At 36.6% G+C, this 23,767-nt stretch overlaps 1 protein-coding gene across 10 annotated transcripts in view; it reads right to left on the minus strand.

The window, feature by feature from the left end:
* B3GALT1 (beta-1,3-galactosyltransferase 1) overlaps positions 1-23,767 on the minus strand; it is a 195,447-nt gene that overhangs the window by 38,880 nt on the left and 132,800 nt on the right. For 8 of the 10 annotated variants that reach the window (XR_014898074.1, XR_014898071.1, XM_085323603.1 and 5 more), the window contains one exon: positions 19,328-19,430. The gene's annotated coding sequence lies outside the window, so the exon portion shown is untranslated. Of the gene's footprint in view, positions 1-14,207; positions 14,225-16,530; positions 17,261-19,327; positions 19,431-23,767 lie in introns of those variants that run through there. The other 2 variants (XR_014898075.1, XM_085323653.1) reach the window with 2 other exon arrangements.

The raw sequence follows: 23,767 nt of genomic DNA on the forward strand, positions 1-23,767 counted from the left end.
GAATGTGCATACATTCAGTTTTATTTTCTTGAAATTTATTTTATTTTTGTGCTGACAAAATTCAAGTACGTGAATGTTCTGAGAAAATGGAAAAGAGTCTAGAGAAAAGGAAGTAGATGGTGTGAAGTCTAAAATAAAGAACTGCTACTTCATTGTGAAATTAACAAGAAAAATGGCAATAAATATAATAGTAGAGATTGAGCATTTATTTAGTCATTCCATAATTAGTGTTAAAAATGAAGAAATGTCAGAGATATAACAGAAAATGTTGATTGAAAAAAAGATAAAGTATTGTAGGCCTTAGAAATTGTACAGAAATTATTGAATGCATTATTGGAACAGATTAAAAACGTTCTATTGAGTACAAGACTGATTTGATTGGTGTCTCTACCTTTCTTTCTTTCTTTAGGAGATGCTGRTTTTGTACTCTTCTTGTGTAATTTAATGTGTAATTTAGCAGCTGGGTCTCTGACAAAACCCTGATAAGCTTGAGCAGTGATGACAATAATATATCAAATAGTCATGGAACTAGAATAAGTTCTTTTTTTTTCTTTACATAGGAACCCTAAACTAAACTAGTGATTAAAAGAAAGAAAAAGCCWTTTCTCCACGTTCTTGTAACATAAACCTTGGAATATCTGTTATTACAGATAACAATTCTGCATAGGGTTCCAYGTTACAGTGAATTTTGCAGTAGGGCTCTGGAGCAGCTTGAAAATGGATCTGATGGCACGTTTTTTGATCTGGGACTGTACTGAAATCACTGAGGTGTGCTGACCTAGGTAGGTCCTAAGTATATGCCAACTGGCTCTGCTCTGCATATCCTGTAGAGGGCAGGARTATAGGCAGATGGCTCTATTTGTGGCATTTTACCCTATGTTTTTAAACCAAAACTTTTCTACCCATTTTACGAATTCCTGAAGCTTCTTGCATAAGCAAATGTTTTTAGTAAATAAATATTTGGAATTCAAAAACAGCTTAAAAAAGTTTTATTTTACCTACGCAGATATAATACGGACCAGCAATTTTACACATGGAGATGTGAAACACAATGACTTTTGATCCTCTGCTTTTTCTCTGAACCTCATCTAAAGGACAATTCACAGTCGTAATGTTTTTAATTTCTTCAGCCCTCTCCCCCCAACTTCATGAGGCAATCTTAAGGATCAGATGAGTTTGACTGACTGCTATGCTATTGGAAAGATTTGTCACAATTAGAAGCTCAGAAACAATACAACTATTTCCTGGTCAATGAAGCATAAGATTAAAACCTAATGTCCAAATATGAGAATCTAATTAGCGACTGGATTTATGTCTATCGTATAAAAGTAAAATACTACAATTTATGTTATATATTTTAGCACAGTGTGTTTCCCATCCATGTAAATTAAAGAAGAATTTGTTACAAATATAGTGTTATAAAGAGGTGGTATATAAGAAATGCAGTATAAAAGTGGTGCTTTTTTTTTTTTTTTTTTTTTTTTTTGGCACTGAACAATATACACTAAGGTTTGCTGGAGCATAAGATCTTGTGGATACTGTGGTTTCATAAATTCTGATAGATCCGACAATAAGCTGACRCAGTACTTAGTTACACAATGAAAAAAAAAAAGACACAGAGTAAAAAATTCAACTTACATAAAAAGTAAAGGGTTGGAATGGCCTATTCTTGAGCAGACATTTGCAGTATCGGACTGCTGTATCTTGCAGTGGTAACCAATTCACCACACTACAGTGCAGTAGTGTTTTGGATGTTACAGTGGTCCATTTCTTAGAATTAGGGCAGCTAAAGGGCAAATTGTGCTGTCTCTGTGTGATATCTTCCTTAAGGAAGAAATCCACGTAGCTTAAACGTTATTTATTGTTATTTTTTTTAAGAGAGCCAGGGACCTGCAAAAGCCTCGAGGGATTTTGGTGGGGGAAAGACCTGAAGGTTATAGAATAATTTAGATAGAATTTTATTTCACAGGTCGTTTATTTGGCTGATTGGGATTTTACAAAATGAGTCTGGGGAAAAATATTAATTTCTTTAAAATGACTTAACGTGTATGGTTCTATGATCRTTCTCACTTTATGGAGTAGTGCACCCTTCTGATTTTCCCTTTATGACTCCCCAGAAAGTATTTATAACTCGTTAGGATTGTATCTAAGCTATGTAGGTCAGTATCTGAATGTGTGTGTCCATTGCCTGCATGCACAGGATAATGAAAGAAGAGGATTATGCTGTCATTTATGGAAGCTAAAGCCTCTTTTTTTTTTTTTTTTTTTTTTTTTTTTTTTTGAATGACCATGAAGAAACAGAGCTGGTGGGGGACAGGAGTAGATTCATCCATCCATCTTAGTGCAAACATGGGACATATGTTGATAGACATATGTATAAAGAGAGGAAAAAAATAAGGATTTATGTTGGTCTTTCAGAAAGTACAAGGAATATGTTTTTATATGTATTTATATGTGGATCTATACTTCTAGCTTCTATACACATAGTAAGCCCTACTGGGTAACTGCTTTTATTACTTTCAGCAGAATACCTTGGTAAATGTGGTTATAGAGATCTTAAATGCAAGCTGGTTCAGGATAGTGTGAGCTGAGGTCTGTCTAAAATGGACAAGTCAAAAGTATCTTATGTATTAGCAGACTCTGTATTGTCTAAGCCTGGCCTGGTGATTCCTTTTATCGTCACTGCATTCTTCTTACAATCATATAATTAAAATGTTCCTAATTACCATCTTGTGAGAAAGGACTTTGAATAAGCTGTTGAGAAATTTGAATGACAAAATAGCATAATTTTATGGTTTAATTGTTCTCTGTTCTTAGCAGTGCTTGCTTAATCCTCGCAGGCTACCACTATGTGTGGTCGCTTTCCTTCATTGCAAAATGCTTTTCTCCTCTTGTCCTGGCATCTGCTCCTGGTCAATGTCATGGATTTCACTGTAATGTAATCCTTCCAGATGCTGCCAATGGCTATTTTTCTAGGGGAAACATCTCTTTTTATAAATCTGGTTCAGGAGATGTAAACATGGAAGTGAGAGTGATCAGAGCCATTTTTTGCCAGTTCTACTTTGCTGGGCTCACTGTTCTGTATCATGAAACAAAGCCTCACTGGAGAACACATAGTTACTGTGACCTCTCTTGCCACTGTTGCTTGCTGTTTCCAATGTTACTGCAAAATTTTTCAGTGAATGAGAAACTGTGAAGGTATTCATAGAGGCAGTGCTAGTCTCCACTGTACTGCTCTTTCTGTAAGGCTGGTGGAGACCATGCTCTGTTGCTGCTCTCTTACCTTCATCTTGTGTTCCTTTCCTGCTTAAAATAATTTAAAAAGATGAAACGTTGTGGCAAAAATTTAAGATCTCGTAGTAGGTTTTACACTACTTTAAGTCTTCCTGTCATGTTTCAGCAAAATATACTCCTACTGAAGGGAGGAGATTGAAAAAATAATTCAGAATAAGGATTCCAGGTGGGAACCGAATACCACAACTTGGGCGCTGAACTTGGAGAGAACAGTCTTGACCTTTAGAGCTATAGATAATTCCTTTGCTGGCACTGCTTGTACTATTCACAATGAATTATGAACAAAGCATAATAGAGAAAATGACCTGGTGGTTCTCCTTTAACYCTGCCTTTCTTCTCTAAGCCTTCATGCTTTCAAAATCCTCTTGCTTAAACTTCAACTTCAGCTTTTAAAACTGTCTGTAGATAATTTGTTCTGTTAATTAACCAGATCATTTAATGTCTTTGAATATGAGATACATGGATACATATCTATGCAGAAAATTTTATGAATTTCTTTTCAAGAGGAAGACCAAAGATACTGAGGAGGGAGTGTAAAACCATAGGGAGCATATAGGATTTTATGTCTTGATTTAACACATCCTCTTCCCCCTTCTCCCCTCTGCCCCCCTCAGGTATAGAAGTTTTCACAGTATTTATTTTTTCCAGAGATTCAGTTTGGTATTCCAAAATACCCACTGTTGTAATATCTATGCTGGAGTCCATTGTCTTAATTTCCTAAGATCTTTGCTATTTCTTGAGACACAGCGAAAACTGGTGCATTTATAAATGTATATTCTKTCTTTTTATTGAATAAATCATCATGGCAGGTGAGGAAATAGCTATCTCCCTCCCATGGATATAAAAGATGCACAAAATCTTTGTAGTGAACCTCTAGATCTTGTGCATGTTACCATAATGAACTTCGTTAGAGTTGAGACATGGGATAAAGCTTTCAGCAAAGGTGTATTGTAGTATATAAAGTACTGTTTTTTGAAATCTAAAGTGAGTATTAAAGTAATGAAATGTTTTATATTCAGCTTTAACACYGGGCAATAATAACAAAAAGGAAATAATGCAGTATTCAACCAGATATTTTATATTTAATATTATTTATGCTAGGCAGGGAGAATAAGCTAGAGAAGTAGTGTAGAGAAAAGCTATGATTTTGCTAGACGACTCATCTTTTTCAGAGTTGTTTATAGTAGCTAATTCGATTTTAAGTTTTTTTTTTTTTTTCTTTTAATATTGTAAACTGATATCAGTCTACAAAATATAAGTTGTAAAGTTTCATGTCATTCCAGCTCCATTGCAACTTTAAGGCCAGACTTCAAGCTCTGGAGGATCTGCACTGCACCCACCCTTCTAGCGGACCAGATCAGACYAGCCTTGAAAAGTCCTTAATATCAAAGTAGCTTCTATAAATAGTAGTGCGGGTAGTTTGATTTGATAGAAAATGTCTGCTATTCGCTGGAAGTTCAGAGTAATTTCTTTCATTTATTGAGATGTTTTACCATTTCTCTATCCTGCAGGAAAAGCTTGCTCTCTATTCAGTCTGTTTGACATCTCAAGGATGAGATATAGAAAAGTTATAAATGAACCTTTGGCTTACGGGGAGACATTAGGCAGAGAGAGAAGGTCAGTTCTGTTGAACCATCTGCTACATAAAAACAGAGCTGAATTAATGTAGACCTGTGTAGCTGGACTGCCAAAGCATCATTTATGAAAATTAAAATATAAACATTTAATTCTATGAGGCTTTTACATCAGGAAGTGCACAGAATACCAGGAACTGACGGTGCTCAAAGGGACTGCCATCCAATAAGAGTGAGATATTCAAGGCATGAGTCATTTGTATAACCCAGATCTTACCAAAATCAACAGGTGTTTTATCACTGATAACAACTTATCAACTGCACTGATTGGCACTGCTCTACAAAAGCAGTCAAACAAATACTGAGCACTTCTGAAATCTCACCATAAATTTTGTTTCTGTGAGCTTTTTGTGGTATATAGTTTGTTCAAAATTTCAGTCATCCATGGCAAACCAAAAGATGTCATCAAGTTTGTCAAACAGGTATGCAGAGATACACAAAACATGCATAGCATGTTTTTAGATACTGGATTGTTAGGAGATTTTATAGGTTTACATGGACTAATAGGAAAGTAAGCTCTTTCACATCTGTCCAAAATGTAATGTTGTTTTAAAGTGATACTTCACTGTAGCAGATTCTTTTATGTTTTTTGCCTAAGAATACATTGCTAGCAATGCCTTTCTTACTTTCGCAGAAATTTTTGAGAACTGTTTATATGACTGAAGCTACCGACTGCTAGAAAATACAGAGTCAGAAAATAGCTGTGCTAGGAATTAAAGTGTTCAGCTGTAAGGTGAAGTAGCACAGGTTAAAATATGAGACRTGTTGTGTGTAAGTAAACATAGTAAGTAAAAGTTTAAAATTCCACAAGTTGTTGTTTCTAGCAGTGCTGCACTGTAGACATAATTAGCAATGACAGAAAAGATCAGAAGTCAAGTAAATAGGTCAAGAAATATGAGAATCCTAAATATTTAGATTTTGTCAGAGACAAGTTKCTTTTAATGCCACAAACTTGCAGTAACTGCTTTAAAATATATTGAAAATACTGTTTATGAATTCCCCCTTTGTAAGAAGTACAGAGGCTTCTTCTGTCCCAGCTTTAGTTGCAGTCCCCACTCTAACAGGTGGATTCAGTAAAGGCACGTAGGCAGCTACAAATGAAGAATGTCACCATCTATTGCTGGACAGTGTGGCATCCCAAACTGCTGCCACTTCTCAGCAYTTGCACTGAATTTGGTACTTCACAGTGGCAGTTCAGGGCTTCTCTTGAATTGTTTTAATTAGGAGATACTGCACAGAAAGAAAATTGCAAATCCCTTATCTGTTCTAAGTTTGGGTCTTTCCAGGTTACAACACTCACCTGATCCTTGCTATGCTGAGAAGAAAAGATCCTGGAAGTAAAAACTAGGGCTCTCCACTTTCAGATGAGTGAACTACTAAGCTACTAAACTTTTCCTGGTCTTTTTGCAGATCTAGAAATCTCTCTGGAACTTGCAAGAGCTTCAGCTGGCTCTTGGGTGGATGTTAGGGCACCCCAGCCATGGGATATTGGGTACTGTTATGGATTTGGGGTGCCTCCAAAACACTTYAGCCCTATATCAATCTTGAAAGACCTTTCAAGCACACCTCCTGACGAAGCTCGGTTCCGAGGTCAGTGGGCTATGTGATCCCTCCTGGACCCAGCCCTCAGGCCTGCAAAGGGTGTTGATCCTGGGGTGGTGGGGTGGATAGGAAGGCAGACTCAGCTGCGTGTGTCTGAGGGGTGCTGACCACGCTGCGCCTGTGGCCTCGCTTAGGCAGGAGGCCAGCCACCCACGATGGCCTCTCTTGCGCAGAGTAATGCAACTTTTTCAACGCTGAGGAATGTGCCCCTCATGCTGCTAGGTAAGGTGAAAAGCCCTACTGCTGGAGTTAGTGGTTGAACCAGAACTCTGCTCAGTAGCACACACCTGTCCAGTGGTTTTTCTGAGCTGACCCAGCTATGTTTTTGAGGAAGTCAAATAGGTACTGCCCAACGTGGTCTAACGAAACTCTGCACTAATGACAAAAAGAGCCCTTGGCAACCTGAGCTGCTAGTGTCTGTCATAAAGGTTCACGTAAATTATTTGGAATAATGGAGGTAGTTGGTGCCTTAATAAATAGTCTCCTCTGTAAACGTTTTCTGCAAGTTAAAACAGGAGTATCTGTCAGGAGATACTAATTGTACTGTAGGGTTTCCAGCTGATTTGATCTGCAACCTTAGCTGTTCAGCTCTTCCCTAGCTACATAACAGAGGCAGTTTTATATCAGTCAATGGTTTAGTGATGCTTATGTCATTAATACTTCTCAGATGCTCTGCGGGAAAGTTACACAGTAGGATATGTCTTGAATATGTTACTGTACAAGTTTGTCAATAGATAGAAAATTTCAGGCTTTTTTAAAAAGTGTTCCTGTATTAAAATAAGGATTTAGTCTATACTGTGACAGGAACACTGATCTTATAACGATGGAAGCTGAATGAAAGACTATAGAATAGGTGAAGAACATAATTTCTGGGTTATTTTCAGTTTTCTCTTGAGTTTTTTTCCTTATAATTTCTAGATGGTTCTCTTACTTTGGCAGGCTCCCAGAACAGCAAGTAACCATACTAGGTGGTTGAACATATGCTATTAAAACTGATTGTCCGTGGCAATGTTCAGACAATTTATGTGTTCCCCTAAACCTAATTGTAAAAGGTCTTTCTGTTCCCCCTCTATCCTGAAAGTCAGTTTCAACAAGCAATACTGAGAGATTTTGATTTACTGTTATGAGTGATGGTTTTAAATGTGCCAGCAGTTCCACAGAAGATGAAAAATGTACTCGTGTGTTGTTTTCTCAGCCCTGCCTGGAGTTTCAGGTTCATAAGGCAGATTGTGCCTTTGCTATTCAAAGGTTTCTCTGACATTCCCAATGACATTCTAGACATGGATTAATGTTTAATTGATTATTTTTAGGCTAAGCATTACTAAATACAAAGTCTGCATATGTGGCAGATCTCTTAATAAGAATGCATAATTCTCTGAACCTCTCTGAAAAGATCTGTCATGTAGTTATTTCATTAAACTTAAATACTCAACAGTTATATACTTGAGTAGCAGTACAGGATACTAAGAATTTATGAATATTAGAACTTATTTAGTAATATTTGTGTTAAGATTTTGAGGATTTTGCCCTATAGAAAACAAAAATGGTGATGAATTTGAGGAAGCACCAGTTTAATTAGATTAAATTACATACTTAAGTACCTACATATGCGTGTGCACATAAAAGCAAAAATCATCAATCTCAAAGTATTTGCTCTAGGAAAACTCCAAACTAAGTTTACAAATATTTTGTCTTCATTAACAGTAAGCATAAGTGGGTATATATTAATAATGGGTATATAGAATGATACATCATCAGCCTGTCACTATACAAAACTGCATTTGCTTCTTTGATTTAAGAAACAACATAGCTACCACCAACTTAAACTCTTGTATCTTACTAAAAATGTTATCATTTGAAAATATTTAGAAATAAATATTTCATTCATGATWTCTGATCTATTTAAGTTTGAAATGCATATTTTTCTTAGAATGTTTTGGAGTTGACTTACAGTTCTTTCTATATGAGATTCTGGTTTCCGTGTTCAAAATTAGAGGGATTTTGTAGAAAAAGAACTTTTAAGTGATTTTAAGRTTCTGTTCTAGGCATCAAAAGAATAGGCCTTCAAAATTATTATAATAACTTGCATTTTGCCTTTTTATTAGTAGAAATATTCTATATTGACTTTTATTTGAGACTTTCTTTTAATTCTGAAAAATAAACAATAGTTTCTGGCCCAGCTGCACAAAGATTCGGTTTTATACTGAGCTGCTCCCAGCTATACACAGTCATTAACGAAGGCAGACCTCTAGAAATTCAAGTCTGACTTCTGGATAGCCTAATTTCTTGGTGATTAATGTGAGAAACTTTAAAATAGCTTCGTTTTAAAGCATATCAAATGTTACTCTCCTCAGTTGACTGGATGGTGTTCCAGACCTCTAAAAATCAGGCCCTTGGTCCTGGATTTAGTTATGCAAYGAGTTCTTTAGTTGCACTGAGACGGGAGTGTCACAGAGGACGTATTTTCCTGATTCAGTGCTCCCAACAAATGTCCTGTAGCTCTTCTTTTTCTACTGCTTGAACTGAAAGGCAAACTTACTTTGGATCAAACCTTTGTATGGCGTATGTTGAAGCATGTTACGACTTTGCGGCTTTGCTTTAAATTTACTTTACACGTARTTCATTTAAATTAGAAAAGACAGCTTGTGTCAGTCTGTCTGCCCTAATACATATATATGATTATATCATATGAAAGACAAATTCCTTTTTAACAATATAGCAATTGTTTCAGATTATTGTCATAGGAATGGTTGTGAGGTTTGAGATGTTCCAGGATATACTTCTCTGTGGGGAGGAAAAACTTATTTCCATACATTTTATTAGGGGTTGTCTTATCTTTAGCAAGATTAGATGATTATTAGCTTTTGAGTGCTATGGTTGCAGACCAGTGGGTTCCTATTTTCTTAAACTATCAGAGAACCATTAACCTGGAACTAATCCAGTCTCTAACAGAGCTTTCTGCTTATCAGAAGCTTTTCYGAGGGACTGTCAATCTTCTGAAAAATTGGACAGTTGAATTACATAATGGTGATGTCCAGAAAGCTCAGTGTTTACCACTATATAAATATCCAAGATTCTCTTATCTTGACATGTGTTATTCTTCATAGTACACTCTTTAGGCCAGTAACAGAAATCATTGTAATGGAAAAACACATTTCCAAAGAAACTGATTTCTTGCGTGTTATTAAAGATATCCTGAACATTTTACTCTCTGAWAATTGAAGTTTTTATGTACATATTTGTAAGGACCTGAAAAATGATTAGTTATGTATTGAAGGCAGGAGAGAATATAGAGTTTCTGTTTTGTAAATTCTAAGTAAATAAACAGTTGGGTTTCTAATGATAGTAAATATAACATTGCACTAGCTTGAGTGCTGTCATAGAGACCACTTAAATGCTTGTATTACCCATTTGAATATGGCTTTAATTAAGTAAAAAATGAAAACAACAACAATAAAAGTAAATAAATATCTTAAAATGGACTGTAAAATACTGTGCAATTCCAGAAGGAGTATGACCCTGAAACCTGCTGAAGTTGGTAGGAATCCTGTAGAGGCTCATGCAGATGGAGAGCRGAAGGCCAAAGGAGGAAGCTGGGGCATTGTACAGCACAGAAATCAGGATTTGGAAGAGTTGGCTCTTCTGTTGTTCAAGAGCCTCTCACTGCTCCCTTGAAAAGCAACATGTATCCTGGATACTCAAGTACCATTGGTTTGGAATCTGCACACCAAGAAAAGAAAGTGCTGGGATACTTTCGTAATCCTTGTTGTACCCCACGATGTTCTAATACGCATTTTTGTTATGTTTATAGAGCTGAAGCCTTTTGGMTAGTCAGTGTTAGCAATTGCCCATAACCATTTTCTCCTTTGTTTCTCATTTATCCRTTATGCATAAGATAGACCACTCATTCCTCTTGACTGTCTCAACTTAYAGTTGAGCGTGTGTGTGTAGATGGRCTGGGGCTGGGTGGTACTTTTCATGGACTCCTTGACCTTTACTTTGCATTGTGATTCATCTTGTTGCGTTGAGGAAGACAGTCTTGACTAGATATCTTGCAACTTTGCTACACTTTTACCATCTTACTCTGTTGTTAACTAGAAGAGTCTTTTTGAAATACTTTCGTCATTCTTTATAGCAAAGCAAATGTTCGCGTGATGTATTATGGCACAGATTTTAGTGTGCTGAAATTTCTAACCTGTGTGCATTTAGACAATCTTTATGATATTAAATAGTAGGCAAAGCTATAGAAGAGCATCCAGTAGGCTTAGCATCCAGTCACTTGAATGTGCAGACCTCTTGCCTGATTATTTTAATCTTTTGAACGCTGCCAYCCCCCTGAAATGTACACAGAACCTTGAAATTCTAAGTGGTTTGCATTTTAATTGTATRTATGTCTCATGGCTAATTTGTAGTACTTGGACTGAAAATGTTCCTGACATGGAATGGGTAAAACCGGATGCTTGGAGCCATACATCCGATTTACACGTGCTACCTTTGCACAAATCTGTAATTAAAATAACAGAAATTAGGTATGTGATTATAATGTGATAGGCAGCTCCAGGTGGTCCTTTTAAACATGGAATGAAAAGAAAGACTTTTGCTGAAATATCGTGTATAAAGGCTTTCGCRGATTTTTTTGATTATTCTAAATTGCATAGATGTACAGTAAAATTGAAACATAATGTTGTCATGGCTCTGAAGTAAATGAGAAGATAATCATTGGYACCAAAATTATTGGCTAGTGTGTGTTCATGTAAACTGTGGATTGCACTGCTCCAGGTATCTAATTTTTGTTGTTTTGTGTTCCTTAGAATGATTTTTTCCTTCTCATCTCTTTTTCTCGTATGTGTGTAAAATATAAATGTATCTAACTGTAAAAATAATTTTTACAACAAACGTGAAGGAGCATATGCCAAGAAGTCACTCACCATGAGGTAGGACTAGTAGATTATGGTTAACCACAATGTTATCAAGTTTCCATYAATAACTTGTGTAATACTATCCTAAACTTTGTACAGCCAAACATACTGGCTGTATGGAGACATAGAGTAGCATTGCAAGTTTAAAATTACTAGAAAAGACCCAATAAAAGAAAATAATATAAAGAGTAAATTAGGCAGATTTTAGACAATATTTGTTAAGGTAGAACATTAAGATTTTTCTCTTTTTTCTTATATTCCTGTTCCACTGATCTGCTGTAGGACAGCTCTTGCTTTTTCTGTGTGAAAGCCCAATACTSGGCACGGTTTACAGCCACACTGCCAAATGGGAAGGAATGACAGCAGGATACTTGAGTCTCCCTCTGACTAGAAATAYGGTACCTTTAACTGCTACCCACTACATGTGCCATATGCACTTCTTGCAGCTGCTGGCTGTTACTGGAGAAGGAAGATGAGAGGTGGGTAATGCCTTCCTTCCCTGACATCTCTTCTCACAAAGGTCAGTGTCTTGGGGGAACCCTCAGCATCTTTAGCCACTGAAGTGGGAAATGTTTCCCTTCCTTGCCTGTCATGTCCTGATGCAATTTTAATTCTACAGTTGTAGTCTGTCCCTTTAAAGCTGATGTGTCCATTTCTGTTTTCCTCTCCAGTAGTATTCAGAGCTGGATTATGAACTTAAATCGTTTCCATGTTTTGGCAAGAGGGGCTCAGATGGTCCAACATATATGCTGTGGTAGCTTTAGTGCTTTGAATAGTGATTGAAACAGCACAATGATTCTCATAGCAAACTGGAAGTAGGCGAGGTGTTCATCTCTAATGGTACGTAAGCTTAATTTCAATATTGACTGGAGCTAACTTGGACCAAGGSTATAATCAGTGAACGCTAGCCCCCTGGGTGGAAGCATGAGCCTGTTTGGGCAATGCAGCTAGATTGGTGTTCTGCCCTTTGGTTATTTGAGCTAGAGATGCTCTATATAAGTCATATGCTCAGACCCAGACCAGATGCACACAACCAGAAAAAACGCGTGGCKAGATGCTTTTTTTAAATCTTCTTGTATGAGCCACTTTTCATTTCCCAGAGTGTTTGATGATATTCCTGGGAAATGTATTGTACACACATTATGCCACTGGACAAGTATTAAACCAATTYGAGTTTATTTTTGCAGTTAAGGCTCACTGTCTTGTACCGACCAAAGTATCTAGAATCTTTCTTCTGTGTTGTTTGCTATGGTCAAAATCCCTTTCATATGGAAACTGTTTTGTGGCTTGTATGAAACAAGCCTGTGGTTTTCACGTGGTTTCTAATAAGACTGCCTAGCATAGTAACTGTGAAAACTGACTTTACTTGATGCTTTTTATGTTTTTTTTGTCAAGATTAAAGAGATAAGAAGGGCAAATCCTAAGGCAGCTAAACATGTGAAGCTTTGTAGATTGCCTGTGAGAGATGAAGTAGATGAGCCTGATCCTTGTGATGCAGTGTTTGTTTGGTGAGCAAATGAGAAACTCTCATCTACAAGGCATTTGTTTGGATGCTTTCCTCAGTATCTGTTTTCATATATGAAAACCCCCAAACACTTGAATATAATTTGTAGCTTGGGAACCAGCAGATATGCAGACAGTGGAGAAATGCTGATCCTGCTTTTCATTAACCTGTATGTCCTCTTTAATGTAGAGGACACAGTAATGCTTTGTGGTGTCTTTTCTAGAGACATTTAGGTGCCTATTTTTACAATATAAGGAGAAAAAAAAAACAGAAGATTCAGCAGGGTATGAACAGTTCTGTAGTAGTAGCCAAAAAAATAAAATCTGCCTTGGAATTACTGCTTTCCAGCAGACAAACAATGCTGTTGATCAGCTTACGAATTGAATGGAATAATAACTCGTTGACGTATTACTAGGATTTTTTTGTTCATCTGCTTCCTCAAATTTGATCTAAATGTGGAACTTTTTCAAAGCCATATATAAGCAGTGTATATACTAATCTTATTATTCATTAATAGGATTAATGAGTGTACCTTCTGTGGAAAGCTTTTAGAACATACCCTCTAGGTCCCAAACTTGCCAGYCTTTTTTGTGAACCGTTTGTCAAGATAATCTCACATATATGCAAGAATATTTTAACATACAAGCTATATACATCTTCATGGGCCTGAATTTTGCCCATTTTTTGTCTTTATTAAGCATTGTTTCTGTACCTAGGAGCATTCTAGCAAGATTGTGAAAGTGATTATTATGTTTTGATGCTGCTTTTAATGGTTATCATTTCTGCTGAGGTAAGTTGTCTTTGATTAAAGAATCAAGATTATCTTTTAAAAACTTCTAAAGTCACTCATCTATTTTAAAAGCAAGTAGACAAATTGTTATAGTACAAAACACAAAATAAACTGATACTAATTGAAATAGAGGTGACAGCGTATTATCTAAGTTTAAATAAGTTTTTCAAGTCATGATGTCCTGGCTGCTGTGTTTTCCTAAGCAGAGCAGACAATGATCTGAAAAAAAGATAGTTTATAGATCGAACTAGTCTTGTTCTAAGCAGGTACGTTTTCAGAAATATCGTTGGTGTTCTAGTAAAGCTAAATCTTCTGTAAAGACAAGTTTTTCTATCTCAACACAGAAATTCTATCAGATTTTTTTTTAACTCAAGCACTAGCAATTAAAAAGGGAAAAAAAGAGAGACTTCGTAATAGTAGCTTATACATTATTTCTGTTATGTATTAGAAGCCCACTTTGTTACCTTTGGAAGCAGGGAGCTCATATCTGCCATTTTGTGACTGAAACCAGTTCTGAAGCTGGAATGTAGCTTAAGTGGTGGTAGTGATGGTGAGGTGAGTCTTATCYACATAAAATATATATCCTTATCAGATCATATCATTGCATATCCCTGTGGTGTGATCAACAAGCAAAGAGAGTGGCATGGTGAATGAAGATCTTAGGTGATATGCTGTCTAGTAAGAAATTGCAATGGCAGTGTTAAAAAGCAGCAAGACTAAAAGAATCCTACTTTTTATAGTCAGGAGCACCTTTTTTTTTTTTTTTTTGGTGAACTGTCATCCTTAATTTGATACAACTGAACCTATTAATAAATCACTTTCAGAAAAAAAAAAAACTCTGAAGAGGAAGAGCTAAGTATGATTCAAACCTCATGAGATMGTTTTTTCAAATTAAGAACGAACTGARGTTATTTGACTGATTTTTGTCTTTGTAAAAGCAACTGGATGAGCAAAAGTTCTGATAAATACCTGCTGGAGAAAGAATCCTCCTATTAATTTTCATCCATGTGCTCTTATGCTGTATAAAACTTTTTTTTTCCAAGTATATAGGTTTCATAGTTTTCACTTTTGTAAACAGGTAATTTCWTACCACACAGCTTATTATCATGCTGATGACTGTTAATGTTAGAATTGAGTTGAAGGTAGAAAGGGAAATTTAGACTGCCTAAGTTTTTTTTTCCTGAAATTCCCTTCAGTCTTTGCCATCTTGGGTACCAAAATATAGCCTCCTTCATATTGCTTAAACATGGAGCTGCTGCAGACTTTCCCGATCTGGAAGCTCTTCTTTGGGAAAGCTCATGGAATTCTTTGGGCTGTATGTATACAAATGTGTCTAGCTTAGTCCTGTGCCTTTTTTCGGATATGTTATAAACAGGGTTAAAACTCCCGTACAGCAAAATACTTTGTGTTTTCTAGCTGTCACAAGTATATTTCTAAGCTCTGCTTGCTATTTCTGAAACTAAGTGGAGGCCACTAGTGTAATTAAGGTCTTCRATAGAGTTATCTGAATGGAGAAGGTAGGCAACCAGATGTTCTTGAAGACAGGAGACGGGATTCAGGGTGATGAATTTCAGTCATCATGTCTGGAATCTACGCTTAAATATGATTAAAGGCAAGATTCCAAAGAATCTGTTACATTTCTGGATGACAAGTGTAATGCTATCCTAATCATATCTTGCAGCTCCCTGTGTTGCTTATCTGGGTACACATCAGAAATGCTTCTTAGAAAAGTCTCTGATTAAGAAACTGAAGTTTTCTAGTGGAGATTTTAAACCTGGAAGTTTACCATGTTTTGTCTTGATAAGAAAAATATATTAATTAGATAAAAGACTATTCGCATTAAGATCAATGACAAATCTCATTCTGTTCACTGTGATATTCAGCACAATATGGAAATGTCAAATTTCAGCTGTCAGCTGCTGCTTTTTGAAATACTTGGTGAAAAAAATGAGTTATGCCTAGGTAAGTACAAGTTCTAGGTTAAGATAATGATTATCCAATAGCTAAAAATTTTAGCGTTCACTCTTACCATTGACTGATAGGTAAGAAAATAACAAGGCACCTAAATGCTAAGCAGCCACATTTGGAAAGATTTATGGGCAAATAAATGAAGTTTAGAACTGTTTGTTAAGGCAAATCAACAGGGTACAAGAGTATCAGTGTGTGTAGTAGCAGGAGAAAACCTGTGGTGCTGAGAGAGTCGTTATTGAATCCGTAGCATATTAGCATGAAAAATGTTTGCATTTGTCTTGAGTTTGAGTTTTCAAACTCTTGCCATATGAGCAGGGAAAGTGGCATTTCATGTGTACAGCCATGCCTCATAATAGCATTGCTACCATATGAAATAGAAATCCTCTAGCATCTTCAATGCAGAAGAACAGCTAAAAGCCTGCTGAGTAAGAAAGTATGTTTTCCTGTCTCTTATGAGGGGCCCCCAGGGTTTTCTGGAGGCAGGGTGGGAGGAGGTTGAGAGAATGGTCATTTGGGCCTTAAAGATATCTGAGTGGGAATATCCATGTAGCTTTTAAAGCAGCGGGACTGCTTGAAGATCAGTTAAAACTTTTGGCACGCTCATGGCATCTCTTGACTTGAGATGGTGAAAAAAGTTCCACGGATCAGGTTGAACTTCAGGGTGCMGGAGGTGGGAGGGAAGAGAAAAAGGAGGCATATTCGTTCAGTGGACTGATGAATCTTGTTTCACCTTTACAATTTATTTCCCTTTGTTTTTTAAAACTAGATGAACTCATTGTCAACATTTTTCTTTTCTTCTTTTCTTTTTTTCCTCCTTTTTTTTTTTTTTTTTTAACTAAAAAAAACTGTCTCCTGTCTTCGGGATTTTTCCTCTTCCTCCCTGCTAGGTTCCTGCAGCCATAGTTCCCACAACTTGCTTCAAGCATCCCTGCTTCATTCTCACCTCCAAGACCATGTTCAATTTGAGTTTGTGCAGGGAATTTTGCTTTGGAAGGAAGCAAGCTCAGAATGTTCTGATTTGCTTCCTTCTTGCCACCCTCCCACTCCAAAGTTTGTATGTTTTCAAGTCAGCCTTCTAGAAGGACATGAAACACCACAGGCAATCATAAGTCCTGCTGATTTGGTTTATTTTCTTCACAGAAAATGAATATGCCATTACTGAAGTGATACAGAATAGCATCTTCATTAACACATAGTGGGAGGGTAACGCTTAACAGCAGCAGCTGGGTGGCAAACTGGTGCTTGCAAGCTCGTGCATTCTGACTTCTTGTGTGGAGAGATGGTAAGTTAAGGGAAACCTAAATATTTCTTCTCCCATGCTGATTTTATAAAGCAGTATGGCAGGATGTCAGGTTGTGCTCTGTTTGAATGGGATGTTTATTTTGACCACTGGGTGGCTGCATGAATTGCGGCTCAGTGCTGTGTCCTGATGAATCAATATGTTTGCCAGTAGCTGCAATCACATGAACAGGATTCCTGAGAAACTTTGCCTTTTGAAAGATTATCTTTTCTGGCTTCTTAATCTCCCTTCCCTTAGTGCAGATGTCTGAAAATAAAGGCCAAGATTGTATTTAATTCTGTGCAATCCAGCATGAAACTCTTTACCTTGGCTGAGCTCTGCACCTCATCCAGCCACCACCTCCTCAGAGTCCCGAGGAAGATGAGTTTCCATGACTTGTTTCTATTCCAGTCCCTCAAATGGCCCTTTGCCAGCTCTGAGCAGCTGCCCAAGCTTTTATTTATTTTTTTGTTAGCCTTCTTTTTTTGAGGTGTAATTTAGCCTTGAATCATACTTGTATCTGAATTGCATTTATAAACAAAGGGTAGATGTTTTTTAAATGAAAACTCTGATCAGAGCAGTAATTCCTGAGGAGCAATGGGTTATGTTACTGCAGCCTCCCCAAGCCATGGGCTTTGGATAATGGCAAAGCAAAGAGCAGCAGAGTTGTTGACCTCTGTCCTGACAGAGGACAGAGCGCCGGCATCCAGTAGAAAGCCTGCCTGCTTTCTTCCTGAGAGCCAGTACAGCTGTGCTGCCATTCCCACTTCATATTGAAACTGGGTAGGCCAGAAAATGTTATGCAAGAAAGGATGTGTCAGAACTAGGTCTACTTTCAATTACTTAAATGAGTGTTCGACCCTTTATTATAAAAGAGGGAAGACTACAGCCAGAAAGAATTTCTATTCAAATGTGTTTGATGTCTGTGAATCTATATGATACAGATTTACTTGTACTATTCTGAGCATCTTCAACAAAGACTGTCCCTCATTTTCTAGGGCATTATCTTGGTTTTAGACTCTTCATAATTGGTTTCTATTCATAGAGCAGATCAAGAGCAGTAGCTTGCAGATGTCAAAGATGCATGTTTTCTCACATACAAGTGTTTCCTTGCTTTAACTTTATGTAAATGGTTTGTTATTAATGCTTTTTTAAAGACCATAGAAGGTATACCTTTAATTTTTTTTCTATATGATTAATACTAACCATTCTCCATTTGCTTTCATTTGTAAGTAAACTCTTGCCATACAAAGGAAATATGGGTCATATGTATTTAAAAGTATATGTAAAGCTTAAAAGAATTGCAGTCCTCATTTTTTTCAGTTTCCTACCTCATTAAAATTGATCTCTAAGATGAAAATTCTATTTTATGAAATGTTATTATCAGCACTTGTTTTCATTTTTTATCGTGGAAGAACATTTCCAACATTTCCAAATTTTAAGTCTTCTTATTACATACAGGCTCCTTTTATGTTTCAAGAGGTTACATAATTTACTGCTTTTGAGTCAGTAAAATTCTTGCAGGAAGTTATGCTATTGAAATTTTGGTAATATCACATGTGGAATTAAAAAAAAAAAGTGATGAGAGTGGAGTTAATACTGCCATAGCCATAAGGTTGTGTGTTTTGAATGCTTGTTTTGTGTACTGTATTCTGTATGCTGGTATTATTGAATAGTTTTTTGTATGAACTCAGTGTCAGTCAAAAGTCTTGTGTAGTTGCAAATAAAATGTAGCTATGCCCTTTAAGTATAATAGTATTAATGATGGTAACAATGGTAAGTGCATAAAACAAAGTATTCAAGGGGCTTACGTATTGTAGATACCAGTGTAGGACAGAAAGACATCATGAATACCGAAAAGCTTTCATTTAAAGTGCTCTTTTTTTAAAAATTAAAAAAGCCTTTCTTGACCTTCAAGTTACCTCACTTACCACACTGCCTTGGTGTTGAGTTGAAAGTGGCAATGTCTTTCATTTACAGTATCCAATAGAATAAATGTTTTTAGTATTGGATTTTGTATTGGAATAATACCATACTCAAAACTTCACAAGGAATTATTTTCAATCTCTGTATTGTAGCTTCTATTTTGGGTTGGAAAGGGCAGAAGGTTTTGTTTTGCTTTGTTTTTCCTTTAAACACGTTTAGTKTAAAGAGTCAAATCAAAATCTTGTAATTATCAGCTGGCCAAAGAACTATTAAATAAAATTAAAAAAAAAAAAGTCACCTTAGTTTAATAAAAGCTATACTATCCAAATAAATCATATAATATTGTTAATTTCTACTGTTTATAGCTATAAAAACCTGATAATATCATACAGTTAWATAGGTACTTACRATTTAAAAAGCAGCTTCAAGTGGAGTCTATGAAAATCCCCCGGTTGTAATCAAGAACAGATTAAAGTGATGATCCKTCGTGGTATTATTTGGAATGCACAATCTGAAATTAAAAAAAAAATCACTGACAGTTACATTTTGTTGAAAGAGGGGTTGCTGTAGTATGTTAACAACAAAATCTGTGTCTGTTACCTTCTAAAGAATACAAGGACAGTGATTTATTTTCAAATCGTCTTTCAGCTGGGTAACTAGGTAACTTATCCTGTGCAATACTAGGAGTTTCGATTACATTTCTTGAAGCAAGATTCCAATGTGCTGAGTGAAGGAAACAGATGGAGTAATGGAAGGACAGATGGGTACCAAAAAATTACAGCCACCATTTTCAGTACCTGTGCGTTAACTGCCAAGAACCAATTTATTTTCATTTATTGAAACACAAAAATCATACATTATGAAGCCGAAGCATTACAGGGTGCAAGAACACTCCCTTCTGGGGGGGAAGTATATTTTTAATGGTTGATGAAAGTTCTAGATAGGCTCCATTTTRGAGTAAAATTACTACAGGTGCAATCCTCGCCCTTCTCTCCCACCCCAGTGCATCTGTTTTATGCTGTTAGGGAGACATAAGCACCACTCAGATTTGATGAGGGGAAGAGTGGTTGGTTGTTCGTGTCCTAGCAGACAGGCAGGCAGCTTTCGCGGCAGGCACGAGGTGAGCTCCGGGGATGCAGTGAGCAGGATGAGGCCGCTGCACCTAGCGGTTTCAGGCAAGCTAGGAAGTGGCAGCACCTGGGAGCCCCCGAGAAAGGCCGTGGGGGTCTCTCTTTCCTGCAGCAGTCTCAAATCACAAGGCTAGAACAGTGGATTAGATAGAAAATCAAAACAAATCTACTATATGTATATATACCATCAGTTCTTATGTGCCACATGGCACAGCTGCTCTGCTCACATACTTGACCTTGACTTAATTTGATCATCCCCGTGGTTAAACAGGAAGTTCAGCTGTGAGCCAAATCATTTCTAGACACCCTTCCTACTAGTAGCTGCCAGCTTGTTGCTGATGCTGTTGAATTCTTATATGAGCACCTGTCCATTAGAAATTGGATGGTGCCCAGCCAGACAATTTCCATTTAGTTTAGAATGTTTTGCAATGTTTTGACTTTTAAAAATGTAGAATACAAATAAAAATCACCCTTGTATTCAAAACACTTGAAAAATGGAGAAATATAGGTCAGAATACAGAGCTAGTCTCGTGATTGTTGAGTTTATATCAGAAAGTTTTCTTGCATACAGGCACTGCATGAAGAGCTAGCATATTTTAGTTTAACACAGGCAAAAGTCTGGTAAGTCTGTAAGTCACATATCTTAGAATTGGCTTTCTATCAGAGATTTTATGCCAGTTCTCTTTAAATTTCCCTATGAATAGTTTGAATGAAAAGTTTCCTTAGTTCTTAATCTTTCACAGTAATTTTCTAATTTAAAAAAAAAATCTTGATTTTAGAGGCTAGGCTCATGACTATAATAATCTTATGGGGTGTCTTGTCCCCAAATGACCAAAAAAAAAAAAAAAAAAAAAGCTTAGACTTTATCCCTCATTCTATTAAATGCAATTTAAAGTTTGGTGTGGCAAGACCTGGAATTTTTTACTTTTTCAGCTGGTTGTACATTACCTTCCATATGTGGTACAATGTTACATCATTTAAGACAAGCATTGCTGTGCTGGTTACCATGACTGCCAGAAGCTGTGTTATAGTCATAAGCCACAAACCTCTTCCAAAGCTCATCATCTTTTCTCCCACCTTTAAACAGATCTCTGTTGGTTTAGGACATAGTCTAAGAATGAAGTAAAATAGTTCAGAGGTTGCACAGAGGGATGAATAGAACAAAAAATGATTTGGCTTGGTTTCATAACTGAAGTGGAAGAGAAATCATTGTTCACTGTTTCCTTCAGTCGGAAAACATTACTGATATAAAATTGGTTTCAGAACTACTCTGTTTATGCAGATACAAATATTAATCATCATTGTGCTTGTCATTTTCTTCAAACAAAATTTCTTTGGTTGCAGTAACTTGGACACAATTGCCAATTTTTCCTCCCACTGGCACTTCTTACAGAATTTCATATCTCCATAGTAGATTATTTTGCTTCCTCTTCCCTCCCCGCCCCCCCAGTTCGCTTAGTCCTTTTCTCATCTGAGTCTGTGTCTGAAATAAAAAAGATGTGAAATAATGTTTCTTTTAAGCAGGTATGAGATAAACTATCCAGTTTTCTTAAGCTCTCTATCTGTAAGAGTCAGTTTAAAATCTTAACTAAGGTCAGAGCAATGAAGAACTCTTTCCAACTTTCGTAGGTTAAAGATGGAAAGGAACTTTAATCCTTTTGCAAACATAGGATTATTCTGGGAATGAAACTTGGACTGGAATTTGCTATTTACTATTGCAGTTCTTTTGAAAACAAGCTAGCAATGCATAAGCTAGTTGCTCTTAAATCCCTCTTAGAGAAGTAATGACCACTAATAAGACTGCCATAAAGGATAACAGGATAACCCTTCAGCTCATTAAAACCCAGAAGATTATAGTGTCAGGAGTATCTTGATACTCATACAGAAGTGTTGTGTAATTATTTTGATCTATCTAGACTCAAAGAGAAGATAGACCAAGGGAAGGGAAAAGGCTGTGCTGCAGTCAATATTTACAGCAGTAAGTCTAAGTTATGTGCAACTTGGTTTATATATTTGATTTATATTCMACCAAAACTGAGACTAACCTCTCAAACCACTTGATCACTTTTAATTCCCCAGAGGAATGCTTTTAGAAAAGACATCAATCAAGGACAACATTGTTAGCCCAAGCAGTAAGGCCAATTGAAGGTGCAGCAAAGACGAAAAGTGCTCAAAACTCAAGTGCTTCATCTTGTTTCTGTCCACTACAGAGGAGGGCATGCTTGTCTAAATGCTTCCTTGAGCTACATTCCCTGTATTTTTGGCTTCYCTGCTCTGTTCTAGCTTACTAAAGTAATATAAGATGAATGTGGAACAACTGTGGGACATATATGTCAAAAGAAAGGTCACAGTCTTCTGTATAAGTACAAATAGGAATAAATGCCCAGTATATTTATTGCTTTTTGAGCATCTATCAAGAGCTAAGGATCCAACAAGATTCCCATGTAGAAAATTACTCTTGCCAAGGGATTGTTTCATCCCATTTTTTGTCAGCCAGATAGTTAGTTGCAAATGAGCTGAGCTTCATCATCTTAAGGTGTAAGCTGAAACAAGTATAGTCTGCTCTCCATATGTACAATATGTATGAATTAGTCCAATGCATTCAGTTGCTAAAAACACCAGCTTCCATTCTGTACATGAAATGAGAAATCTTAAATTTAAGCTGTAGGTATCATTATTTTGCATAATGGAAACCATTTGAAATAATTGCTTTGCCCTCATTTTTCACCTAAAAATATAAGTTAGAGTAAACTAGGAAGGCAATACTATAACCTGTGTAATTGATAAAAGAATATAGTAGGAAGAGTCTGAGGGGGGCCTGGAGCTCAGAGTTCCCACCTCAACTTTGTGTGTCTCAAGTCGGGAGCAACTGCTCATACAGTGCATGTTGGCCATGTTTCAGCCCTCCTCTGCTGCCAGGACCAGGCTTGCTGGCAGTCACAGTACTGTCAAACTTTTTCTATTAGAAAGTAATTACAGAATATTAGATAGTGCAATACAAAAAAGTTAATTCTCCTTTTTCCATCGCAGAAGAACTGAATGGTCTGTTAAATAATGTTTTCTTTTCACTTTATGCATGTGTTCTTGCCCCAAAATGCTGCTACTGAGTTGTTGTGAATGCCTTTGCTTAACATCAAAGCTGAAATCAGCAGTTAGTAAGATCCTTCAGCTCTGTTTTGCTAATTTGTTGTCAACTAGTTTATTAAAAAAGAAACATAAAACTCAATTTAGCTGGTGGTTATTAACACCATTCAGCTAGTATCTTTTTGATTCTCATCTGCTACTTATGCTAAAATCCTTTAAAAAAATAAAATAAAGAGGCCCAGGGCGAACACTCTTTCTCCTTACACTAATTGTTCTTATTAAAATTCCATCCTCTTTTGGGGACAAAGAAGGAAGCATAAGGGCCTGAGGCAGGTTTTAACATTTTCGAGCCATGACTAAAAGCAGTTTAGATCAGTTGGCAAAGGATGAGTAAATGCAGGGAAAACCAGAGGGAGGTGGTAATGAAAAGGARACATACAGTAGCAGAAGAAATATAGTAGGGGATATGGTGAAAAAGAGCAAATGAAGGTGTAAAGGATCTTAGAAATTACTGAAACAGTATCAGTGAGAAATAGAACTAGAAGACAGTGAAAAACAGAAAGGGACACAACACATAGTAGGAAAAAAAATGAGTGTTGATAATTTCCAGCAATAAAGACAGGAATCAAAGCAT

This window comes from Rhea americana, unplaced genomic scaffold (assembly GCF_003343005.1).
Source record: "Rhea americana isolate MKP2758 unplaced genomic scaffold, rheAme1 scaffold_12, whole genome shotgun sequence".
In the NCBI taxonomy this organism is placed as follows: Eukaryota; Metazoa; Chordata; class Aves; order Rheiformes; family Rheidae; genus Rhea; species Rhea americana.